Consider the following 13,026-nt stretch of genomic DNA (forward strand, 5'->3'; position numbering starts at 1 on the left):
CCCTCCTAAGTGTTTTGCTCCAATGCAAATTGTATTTAACTATGTATTTAACTACAACTGAACATTTACATTTTCACAATTTCACAAAATCAAGAGGAACATCTTTTCTTCTTCAGGAAATCTGTTTAGTTAAATTACTGTCATTTTATGACTTTTGCTTTGTAATTGTATTTTTCAGGCAAAACGGTGCTGACTGTAGGCCACATCATGGTTGCTGTAGATCAGATCATTGTGAATGACCACCTTCATTCTCCACTGACTGCCTTGAGCTTTTTATTTGCTACTTATTACGTATTAAATAGTCAGTATCCCCATACTGCAACCCTTGCACTGGAATTCATTCAAAGGTAAGATTTTAATTTACTCCACATACTTTAAAATAATGTATGGATTTTGTGGGGCTTGTGGTATGCTAGTGTAACCTTATTCATTATTTTTGGTGGGTGATTTCTGCATTGGCTGTCAAAAACAGGACTGGATTCTGCGATTCTGATAATTAGTATGTGCTGTGAGGTCGATGCACCTATTTTGCCATTTTGTATATTTTAAGTTATAAGACGAAGAAAAAATACCATCATGCAGAACACTTCCTTTTTTAAACGTTTTATCCAAATTATAATTAGTTTTTTAATTACTATATGTCTATTTAGGTTCAGAAATAAAGTAATAGCGAGTAACTTCAAACTTATTCCACGTGCAATTAGATCTTAATTTGAAGCTTTTGTGACTGCAGGAATCCATACTCTTTGGTTCTCTCGGTAAAGTCATGTAGGTAGAAAAAAAATAAAAAAAATATAACCCGTAAAAACTAAGTTTTTCACTATAAATCCTTTATATGCGTGGCGGCTAGAGTCCTCTCGTCCTCTGGCTTGAGATGGCTGCCACCTATGGGTCAGATGATTGCATTGCACCATTAAGCAATTGGTAATTAAATATATTTTTGTCCTAAAAAGTGTACAATTTTGGAAAAACATTTTCACGGACATTAATTGTCACGCACGAGTCTGTGTGGAAAATGTCAGCTCGATTGGATCACGGGAAGTGGGTTAAAAAACGACCGAAAGATTTGCACGGTCATAAGCAAGCAAGCGAACTTAATATAAAAGATTAAAAAATAAAAAAATTATACTTTTTTGTTTAATCTTTCTACCTACGTAACTTGACCGAAAGAACCAAAGAGTTTGTAATTAGATGTTTTAGAGGGCTAATTAAATACTTGATGTTTTATATTTTTGATAACATATGATATACTGATAACTATGAAGTATTGAATGACTAGACAGATACTCATTTACATATGCAGTGGGTTCCAACATGATTAAGTTGATTGGTTCTTAGTTTATTTGGTTCAATACTGACCAGAAAATCAGCTTGTTTCTGTTTTTGCTTTTTTTGTTTCTCCTTCCTAACATTTATCCTTTTATATTGTAGATGCCTTGTTGGAATTAATCCAGAACGAGGATCAAAAAAGGAGCAGAATCGTGGAAAGAATAGCCACAACACACACCCCCGAATCCTGAGACTCCTTTCGGATCTGAGAGACTTTGAAACCCCATGGAAGCTCTAAAGTCTCTGAAAACACTTTTGAAGACATCTCAACAGCACTTAAGATTTTTTTTCAGTTTACATTGTGTCTATCATACCGTAGGTGTATGTTTGTTTACAATATGGCTGCCATACCATGTCAGATTTTCATATTGTTAAAAATAAAATGAAACTGAAGATCTGACATGGTATGGCAGCCATGTTGTACACAAACAAACATACACATACTGTATTACAGACACAATGTAAACTGATAAAAGACAAATATATAAAAGTACTCTAAAAGTTTATTCTACCCAGTGTATTACAATCTCAATACTGATAAACTTTTAACCACTACCTCATTCCTTTGGAGTTGGGACTCCTTTCTTTTTATTTGAAAAGTGTTAAAAGCAAGTTGCTGACTGCAAAAACAGATACACGTAAACTATTCAAACTTTTGAAATTACTATATCGAGAATATCAAGAACTAAACCAGTTTCTTCCAGTACTTGCTGAAGTGTTTGATACTGGTGCTGGTACTCCAGCTTGGAAGCTGTAAAAACTCTTGGAAGTTACTTGCTTTTTCTTCTTCTCATGTTTGTTCCAGATGATTGTACACATCCTTACTATACAACGTTTATCTGTAAAAGGCTAATGCAGAAGCTTTTTTATTGTTTATTTTTAAGATCGTTTTATAAAATAGGGTATAATACTTTCACAATTCCCTATTTTAAAATATGTTCAAATGCATGTACTGACTATTTCATAAGCCAATGTATGTAGATTTACATATTAAAAAGAAAAGACAATAAAGTCTTTCACACCACAAAAGCAGTTTTTTCTTTGTTTAGTTTATTGCCAGGAAGAGGTAATGGTGGGGAGCAGCAGCCAAACTGCCCGTATATAGGGTGAAACATATTTCCATTTAAACTAAATCTAATTTGGGTTTCATTTGTTGTTATTAATGGGCATTTTTTTATATTGAGTGTCTTTAAAAATATAGAAATTTACAGTAACACAATAAAAAAAATCGGTAAAATTACAGAAAATTTTACTGACAACTTTCTGCCAGAAAAGTTACTGTTAATTTACAGATCTCTATTTTTTACAGTCATGGGATATATTGTTATTTTACTGAATACAACTGTGTTTTTACGGAGAAATGACTGTGAAAAAACACGAATGGTGTTATGTGAAAATACAGTAATTACTGTGGTAGCGGCTAAACACCTGGAGTGAGTGAAACCGATACTTTTTAGATCACCTTTTTTCTGGGTCCTTTCCATCAGGGATGAGCAGTGCGGGGCTGTTCAGAAACGATGGAAGCTGCCAAGGATACATACTGGCCCACCCCGTATCTCAGCGACCTACACTCCATCGCCGTCTATGTGCAGAGTATGGATAGATACTCCAGTCACATTCTTGACCTGCACCTTCAGCTATTTGCTGTCACCACAGCACTTAAAAACACGGGGTGGGGGATGGGTGGTTGGATCAAGAAGCCTGCACTAGTAGATTAAAGTGAGGATGGGGGTGCACAGTCCATACGCCCACCATCTTCAGTCAAGCCGAACAGACTCAGGTGGCATGAGGAACTCACAACGACCTTCATCTGGCCAGAGCTATAGGGGACAATCGGAGATTTGATTTGCTGAATACCACCGTTGCAGGTCCCCACCATAGATTTGTAGTCAGTTTTTTCCCCCTCACCAAAGCTTACCCATAAGGCAGTGGGGCAGTGGTTCGTAAGTTGTAGATGCCTCTGGGAACCACTGCAGATCCAATATCCCCTACTGGTTTGGCCTGGTGTCGTGGGACACCAGTTTCCATGGGCTGCCAACGGGGAGGCATAGTAGGAGTCTTGGTGATAAAAAGGCTCTGTACTGGCAAGGAAAACTTACGCACTCAGTTTCCTGTTTCACCATGATGGATAGCCATCGGCATCATTTGGCAGCACGGGTAGCAAAACACAGCAAGCAAGCATGCAAGCAGAGCAGCAGGCATGCAAGAAAGCAAGTGGGCATGCACCTATGCTCATCATACTGCACTAGGCACATCGCATCACCCTGGTGTTTGAGACAACCACCAACCCATAGGCAGTAGATACGACTGTAGAGTAAGTCGATACTGCTGTAGAATCACTAGATACCACTATAGTCAGTAGATACTACTATAGAGTCAGGAGTTACTACTCTAGAGTCGGTAAATACTACTGAACCCATTGCATGTAGGGTGTGTCGGTATATATCCCTACAAAATTAAAATAAAATTGAGTGGGTGGGGGGGGGGTCAACTTTTTGGAGGGGGGTAGGTCGACAATTTTTGGAAACCTGTTGGAAAAAAAGTTTTTACTCCCCACTTCAATAACTTTTTTATTCAGGCCTTCTGGAAGGCTCTTATAGTTTTGCTGACGGACAAATGTAAAGACAAACTGAACACTTTTCTATTAACTTAGTGTTTGTATGTAAATGTAATGTTTTTTGAGAGAAGACAAGTTTTCAAATAAATATATTTTCCCAAGACAAAGAAGGGGTACTTCCTGTGAGTATGAAATAAAGATGTTTGAAACCGGCTCGTGGAAGATGGCGCCTCGCTTGCTTTTTCAGGCGAGGTCGGGCTTCCATTGGGCGTCAGGCTGCAGCTCTCGCCCTGCTGCAGCCAGCCCAGCATCACACTCCTCGAGTGCACTGCGGTGCCAGCAGCACGTGACGATGGTGGATTGAGGTGCCTGCCTCTTGACATTAAATTTCAGACTACCACGCGGCCGTGCCGCACTGCCAAAACACGTTCCTTCCCGAGTGGCAGGTAGAAACTTCGTTGGACAGCGTATTCGTGCACCACAGAAAGCTCGCGGTCACGTGACGTACTTCAACCAATCCGGGAGCGTACATGTGTAGTGCCTTGGATGGGCTGCGCTTGCAGGCAACGACAGACATCCCACAAGCGGTTGAGGGTTGTGAGGGGTCCTACGATCCCTCGTAAACACTCCCAACGGCCGGGGAGGCTGCGGATGCACTGGCCTGCAACGGCACACATGCAGACCTCTGTGAGGGACTCTGGGGTCACCCGCGTCCCTCACGGAGGTCCACACCTCGGCTGAGAAACGTATATAAGGCGGACCTCTGGAGAGGACCAGTTGAAGCAAGAAGACCTGCTAGAATAGGACCCTGGACCCCTAGCTTTGCCGTCCTTTTAAGGGCCGAAGGTATGTGAGGCCAGTGGTGGACCCTGGGTCTCCCATAGGATATTATAGCCGGAGGACCTGGAGCGCAGCCAGGGTGGGCACGCTACATAGGAGGCGTATAATATACCGAGTGAAAGTACTCGAGATAAACTGTACGAGGAGTTGAAGATTAGTAGTTAGGGCGAGTGTGTATAATAAAGACTTGCCCCCTACAAAATGTCTCCGGAGAAACACTACACATGTTTGGGAGGGGCTATGCACGACAGACAAATAATCCCTGGTGGGCAGTGTGGAACTGTTGTTCCTACCTGTAAAACCCATCTCTACCATTCCTGTAGTCTTGTTAAAACTGCGGGAAAAGTAATACACTTTTGTTTGCTTATGTTTTTAAGCTAACTGGCCAGGAATGGGCAAAATGTAGGCCCACGTTTGACCCAAGCAAGTGGAGACCCACGATTTAGTGTTTTTGACGTAACATTCAACGTAACAATAATACTTTTTGGATTTAAAGCTTTCGTGACTGCAGGGATTCATATTCTTCGTTCTTTCCGTAAAGTCACATAGAAGGGAAACCATAAAATAAAAAAAGATATATATATATAAATATTATTTTTTTCCCTTCTACGTGACTTTACCGAAAGAACCAAGAATATGTAACAATAATATGTTTAGAAATCGCAGTTAAGAGATAAACTACATATATATGAATACAAATAATATGTTTTTAAATTTAAAATGCTATCAATGGTCTTTTCCAGAGGGCAATCAGGCTACTTAAAATACCACGTGCAGTGAGGAGAAAGATCGCAATTTAAAAGTAGTACTTGAACTTCATCAAGCTGGAGGAGTACAGAATGTCAATTTTTTTACTCATGATAATTTAAAACACATTTTTATCATGTTAAATCTTTCGTGAAAACAGGATGTTTACTTTGTCTTCGATCAGTTGAGATTGTATTTATTGTGCTCTTTAAGGTGCTTTGGTGGAATGAGGTACCTGGCATCTGAGATGAAATGGAGGCAAGAATAAAATGTAACATCAAGACTGCAAGGTCCTCAATGCGTTGCATTGATATAATTTATCGGAATAGTCAAAGACGGGGAGCATCACTGCCTTAAATATAATTATGCATCGCTGTATGACTCATTGCAAACTTGTGACTATTCCAAATACCCAGATACTGCCTTCACTTGACATGAATGCGTTCAATGTGGCTTAAAATGTACCTTCTCATCAATCCAAAGATCAAGGTATATAAATGCATGAACGATATAATTCTTAAGCACATTTTGATGAACACGTTCATATTATCATGCCAATTAGAAAAAAACACATATATACTGCATGTATAGCGTTCTATATCAGTTTGACAATTAAACCAATCGTCAAATGAAGAAAACATGACTGAAGGCATGCTCTCCACTCAGCTTTGCAATTTGCAATGATAGCCTGATTCACGAGCCTTAAAGTCCTCAAACAAATGTGATGCCTCTTGCTTGGATCACCAGTAAACTGCATTATGTGGGACTGATTTTAATCGTTTATCCACTGATAAAGGGCAGTCAATATCTCCCTCTGCAAAGCGGCGTACCACTGCTAATTTGGTCTTTCAAAATGATCACCTTCGTACACGTCTTGGCGATTGAAGCAGAACTTTTTGGTCATTTAGCACTCGTTGTAATGCAGTGAAAAAATACTTCTTCAAATTAAAACAAAGACAGCATACAAAGAACAGATGAGGGTATGCCCCGACGTACACGATCATCGCACGTATTGTATCGTGCCGCTCAGCCACGCATCTCAATACATCGAGGACTTACCATACATTATGTCCGCGTACACTGCGAAAGGAGGGAGCATTGCCTCGCAACGCTCCTGCTGGCAATGACGTTATAGCGATACCTCGCGATGTTAAATGTATGGCGACTTTGTGCATGACAGGAAGCAGTGCGTTAAGCTGGGAACACAAGTCTGACTCCCGGTCCATCAGCACCGGATCTCCTCAGGGCTGCGTCCTTTCCCCTCTGCTCTTCTCCCTGTACACCAACAGCTGCACCTCCAGTCATCCGTCCGTCAAACTCTTGAAGTTTGCGGACGACACCACCTTTTGCTCATCTCTGGTGGGGATAAGTCTGACTATAGGTAGGAAGCTGATAACCTGGTGACCTGGTGTAGCCAGAACAACTTAGAGCTCAATGCTCTTAAGACAGTGGAGATGGTTGTGGACTTCAGAAAGAATACAGCCCCACTCACCCCCATCACCCTGTGCGACTCCCCAGTCAACACTGTGGAGTCCTTCCGCTTCCTGGGCACTATCCTCTCCCAGGACCTCAAGTGGGAACTGAACATCAGCTCCCTCCCCAAGAGAGCACAACAGAGAATGTACTTCCTACGGCAGCTGAAGAAATTCAATCTGCCAAAGACAATGATGGTGCACTTCTACACAGCCATCATTGAGTTCATCCTCACCTCCTCCATCACCATCTGGTACGCTGCTGTCACTGCCAAGGACAAGAGCAGACTGCAGCGTATCATCCGCACTGCTGAGAAGGTGATTGGCTGCAATCTGCCTACCCTCGAGGACCTGCACACCTCGAGGACCCTGAGGCGAGTGAGGAAGATTGTGGCCGGCTCCTCCCACCCTGGACACTCTCTGTTCCAGCTACTCCCGTCTGGCAGAATGCTGCGGTCCATCAGGACCAAAACCTCACGCCACAAAAACAGTTTCTTCCCATCCGCTGCTGGCCTCTTCAGCAAGGCCAAGGGCTCACACTGACTTTAACACTTTATCTACACAGTGACACCTTGCCATATTTGCACTATGTTATTTGTATTTTTATATTGTATATTATAGCTATTTTATATTTATTATTATTATTTTTTTACATACTTTAGCCCCTTATTATTAGTTAGACTTTGTACCTTTAGTATAGTTAGACTTGTACACTACTTATTAAAGATTTATGATTCCTATATGTTGAATGTATGCACCTTCCTGCCAAAGTAAATTCCTTGTCTGTGCGAACTTTCATGGCGAATAAAATCCTTTCTGATTCTGATTCTGAAATCCTTTCTGATTCTGACACTGGCATTTGAAGGCCGTAGACTCTGCAGAGGTGTGTTGAATATTCTAGTTTCCACCTGACTGAGTAGAAAGTGCCTCTGTTTGGGTTCATGTACCAGGTGAACAAATGAATACATAAATAACGAGAGAAAAAAATACACAAATGTTTTTTTTGCAGATGAAGTTAATTAAATAAATCCAATCAGTCTCCATACCCCAGACCACAATCCCCCGATTTTGGATAACTTTCACTGTAGGGGTGGTCGAGTGGCCAAAATGTAACAAGCCAGTTGGATCATGTAAATTGTTATATTCCAGCATATGCCACCACAAATAGGACTTTAGTTCAGTTTTTCTAAGTTTATTGAATTGATACTCTTTGGTTCTTTCGGTAAAGTCACGTAGTTAGGAATAAAATAAAATTAAACAAATGACGACGCTTCGATCGCAACACAAGCAATCGTCATCAGGTGGGACAACTACAGCAAGAAACAACTACTGAAAAAGGCGAGAGAGCTGCCGTGGCACGAGGTTATATAGACTACATAGGTAGGGTACATGAGCGGAGCTAGAGATGGGGCGGGGGGCAGAGTAAGATCTGCGGAGGCGACGGGAGAGCTAGGGGGAGAGAGAGGTGGGTGGTTGCCAACGCAGCAACAATGCCAATGCAGCAGCAATGCCAAACGCTGGGGATGCGGGGGGAAATTAACTTGGACAAAAAACAGACCAGCATCCGGCAGATATGATGGAGCTAGGGGGAGAGAGAGGTGAGGGTTTGGGGATGGGGCAGAGTAAGATCTGCGGCGGCGACGGGAGAGCTAGGGGGAGAGAGAGGTGGGGGGCTGCCAATGCAACAAAAATGCCAATGAAGCAACAATGCCAATGTAGCAGCAATGCCAAACGATGGGGATGCGGGGGGAAATTAACTCTGTCTCTGGGAGCTCCACTTGCTGCGTGGTAAGGAGAATGGACAGCTCCGTCTCCAGGCCGCCGCTGTCGACTTGGCACTCCACGTGAATTTGCTGTTGTTCTGGCTTGTCGACCGCGGCTTCTAGAACTGCGTGGATCGGCGGCTGCTCAAATTGCACAGCATTTAGACTTTTCCCTCTCTCTCCTCGACGAACGCCCTCAGAAACCAATAAATGGCGGAGGTACGGCGGTCAAGTCTCTTAACTATGTGTTGCCAGTCTTTTTGTCTTGGCGATACTGGTTTGCTGGTCCGTGGCGGGTCCTCCACCTCTTTCAGGAATTTAGCTGCCAGCGGCTTCTGGTTCCTGATGGGTTCCAGTTCTCGGGGACCCAGGGCACTTATGGATTACACCTTTTCCTCTGAGGGAGCTCCCCTCCGGGTCTTCTTTCGAGATACCCTAGACTGAATTCCACCACTGCCACCAGTTGAAAGAAGCTCGTTGCAGATATCCATTTTTTTTTTAAGTAGAACCTTTATTTCTATTGAAACGTATTTAGTGCCGAGTGTAACAACTGCCACACTTGTAATTACTATGACTATATTCAGCCCCGATGGTTTCCACCAAATTGTCCCAATGGTTTCCATTCAGTTGTTTCTCGAACAGTCAGTCCCGACGGTTCAATTTAGTTGTTCTCGAACAGCCAGCCCCAATGTCGTCCACCTTGGCCGTCGATTAGTCCCTGAACAAGTGCCCCGTCGGCAGGCCTCGCTCCTCCCAATATACTTGCTCAGCCCTGCCCCTATCGGACATTGGCCCCCAAAATCGACTACAACACGTGTATTCTTTATTGAATGAGTACAGCGCCTTCCGGCCACCTGTTCCCAATTATCTTAACGTGTGCCTTTTAGCACTTTCTTTGTAAAGTCTTCTACACATGGATAGGTGTGTGTACATATACCCATGTGTGTGGACGTGGATAGTTTTAAGTATGCGTGTGTATTTTTGGATAAGTGCACGTGTGTGTGCATGTGAGTATATGCATATATTGTGAGCGTTGTCTATGTAGGGGTGTCAGGGGAAGGATTCCCACCAATAGGAGGGTTAGTGGGACGATGACAGGAGAAGGGGGAGGGCTAATCGAGGAGATATAAGGGGAGAACGGGCGGGAAGAAGGGGCTTATGGCGGGAACGAGATTGGGACGGCTGGGGACAGGTGTGGATGGGGGAAAAGGATTAAAAGACGAATCCCCGGCAACCTTGTGTCGGCTCCTTTACATCTGGTGGCAGCGGTGGGATCTACAATGGCTACGAGGAAGAATCCCCGCGGGAAAGAGCCAATGGAAGAGGAAGCAGGGAGGGGGGAGCCTTCCCATCCCGGGCAACAAGTGGGACTGCTACCAGGAGCAGCAGCAGGGGGCCCGGACCTCATGGAGGACCCCATGGAGGACCGCATGGCCCGCATGGAAAGTTCAAGTTCGAGTTCAACTGCTTGCCTATGGGCCTCCAGACTGCGCCGGCGACGTTCCAACGCTTAATGGAGTTGGCCTTAGCAGGCCTCCAATGGGAAACGTGCCTCATCTACCTGGACGACGTCATTGTCTTCAGCCGATCATTCGAGGAACACATTGACCGATTACGTCAGGTTCCGGAACGTGAACTTGAAGCTCAAGCCGTCGAAGTGCCACCTTATGCAGTCATCGGTATGCTACTTGGGCCATGTCGTCAGTGAGTTTGATGCAGGTGTTTTGCTCCACGGCGCGAGTGGGTGGGTGCATATACAGGAATTTCCTGTTTTGAGGTTGAGTTTGGTCACGTGACCAGGAAGTTCCGATTTGACAGCCTTTCAGCCACGAGGCTGGGGGTCCGCCATTACACAGAGTTCAAGATGGCGGCACAAATCGCGTCCCAGTGAAGCCAGCTGTAATTGTACACAGAGTTCAAGATGGCGGCACAAATCGCATCCCAGTGAAGCCAGCTGTAACTGTACATTGTGGGACTATAAGAAGCATTGTCTTTTTACCTCGTTCAATTCAATAAATTATGTTTGGAGTCGGATATTCACCCTGGCTCTGAGGGTTTATTGGATGCGAGGTTAACTACTCGGATAGCGGTGCAATGCAGCGCACAGCGAGGCCGAGACAATTTCCGAAATAACCCCACAAATCTAGTAGCGCTACTGCTGCTGTTTGTTACTGATGCACATGAAAGCAAGAAGCACGATAAATTAATAGTGAGTATTGTACCTTTACATCTTCTTATTAATACTGTCAATGTGTGTTCTGCCTCACGGCAGGGGTTTTGCCTCACGGCAGATGGGGAGGGGGGGTGTATGTACACAGGAATTTCCTGTTTTTTGGCTAAGTTTGGTCACGTGACCAGGAAGTTGCGATTTAAGATTCCTGCTCAACCACGCGGGCGTCGGCCATTACACACATAATTCAAGATGGCGGCACACATCGTGTCCCAGTGAAGCCAGCCACAATTGTCCATTGTAGGACTTTAAGAAGCATTGTCTGTAAGTTCGTTTATGTTCTTATAATATTGGTAATGCTGTTATAATGTTAGAATGGCCGTTATAATGATGTAAATGCCTTTATGATGATGTTAAATTGTTATGATAAATACGAGGCCTAGTTAACAACGAAGCCTGCTACTTTCATTATTATGAATGTTACTTGTAATTTAATAAGTCGAGTCAAACTTGTACCCAAGTAACTATATTGCGATCCTGAGAGCAAGGACGACGAAATATCTCATCCACAATTTAGTGTTACGTGTAATACTGTACATTTGGGGTGCAGTGTGATGAATACACGATGTGCCTTTATGTAACACAGCAGCTTATGCTCTTGTATAGTTATTCAGTGGTAATGTAGGGACCTGGTCCATCCAGGATCTATTGTTTAGAATCATGTTATCTAAGACAATGTTATGATGCTGTGGTGTTCATTCATTGTGTTGGTGTTTCCGGGTATTAACAGATGCTGTATCTGTGCTGTTTTATTACCAGTTTTACCTCGTTAAATTCAATAAATGACGTTTGGAGTCGGACGTTCATCCTGGCTCTGAGGGTTTATTGGACACGAGGTTAACTACTCAGCTAGCGGTGCAACGCAGCGCACAGCGAGGCCGAGACAATGTGAGACTGTTTTCCTCTAAACCTAATACACAGTACAACAAAAATATGTATTAATAAACATACATACGGGTTACAGAAACATCCCTAGCTATTTCAGTAAAAGTGAGTCGCGAGAAGAGGGGGCCCACAGTCGGATATTGCATCGTCCTCCTGTTGGAATAGACATAACAACAATAAACAACCTTTTGCCACGAAGTGGCGTTGACGTCACCACGGCGCTTGTGCCAGGCTACATGCACGTTAAGGCCACCTCCAGTGCCGAACGCCAGCTGGCAGGAGGTCACGGGGCAGACCCAGGTGCCACGGGGCAGGCCCAGGTGCCACGGGTCGACTGACTGAGATGACTGGCTGATGCACCACCTGTGCCGCCTACTGTGCCAACTTGCTGTGTTTTAGTCGCCCGGCGCTCCGCTCGTTGTTGTGAGCGTCACTCCTCTGCCCTCCGTTGCTGGAGGGCGAATGCCTCCAACTGCCCAGTAGTGTCCTTCACGATCTTGACACCGCTCGTACCGGTCACCGGCAGGTCCACTCAGCTCGACGTCCTCACCCAAATCACTCCATCTCCTCTCTAGACTGTAACGCGCCCGTTCAGCCCCCTCTATCCGGCCAAACAAAAGCTGTGTCGACATGCGGTGCTGGGCATGCGGGCTACATGACCCCAGCCCCACACACACACACACGGATACATACACAACCACGGATACATACACACACGGATACATACACACACGGATACATACACACACACGGATACATACACAACACGGATACATACACACACACACTGATACATACACACACGGATACATACACCCACACATGGATACATACACACACGGATACATACAAAACACACGGTTACACACACAAACACACACGGATACATACACAACACGGATACATACACACACGGATACACACACACACGGACGCACACACGAATACATACACACACACGGATACATACACAACACGGATACATACACACACGGATACACACACACGGACGCACACACGAATACATACACACACGAATACATACACACACACACGCAGATTTTCCTATATACCCCAGGCGAGGTCTGCGCTTTAAGTGACATCTCTCGTCCCCCATCTCCTCTTCCCCGCGCCGTGCTTCCTGTGGATGCCCCCCCCCCTTGCTCTCCACTATGCTGGTTCCGGGCCCCTACTCCGCCCCCC

The sequence above is a fragment of the Lampetra fluviatilis genome, chromosome 72 (genome assembly GCF_964198595.1).
Source record: "Lampetra fluviatilis chromosome 72, kcLamFluv1.1, whole genome shotgun sequence".
Taxonomy (NCBI): domain Eukaryota; kingdom Metazoa; phylum Chordata; class Hyperoartia; order Petromyzontiformes; family Petromyzontidae; genus Lampetra; species Lampetra fluviatilis.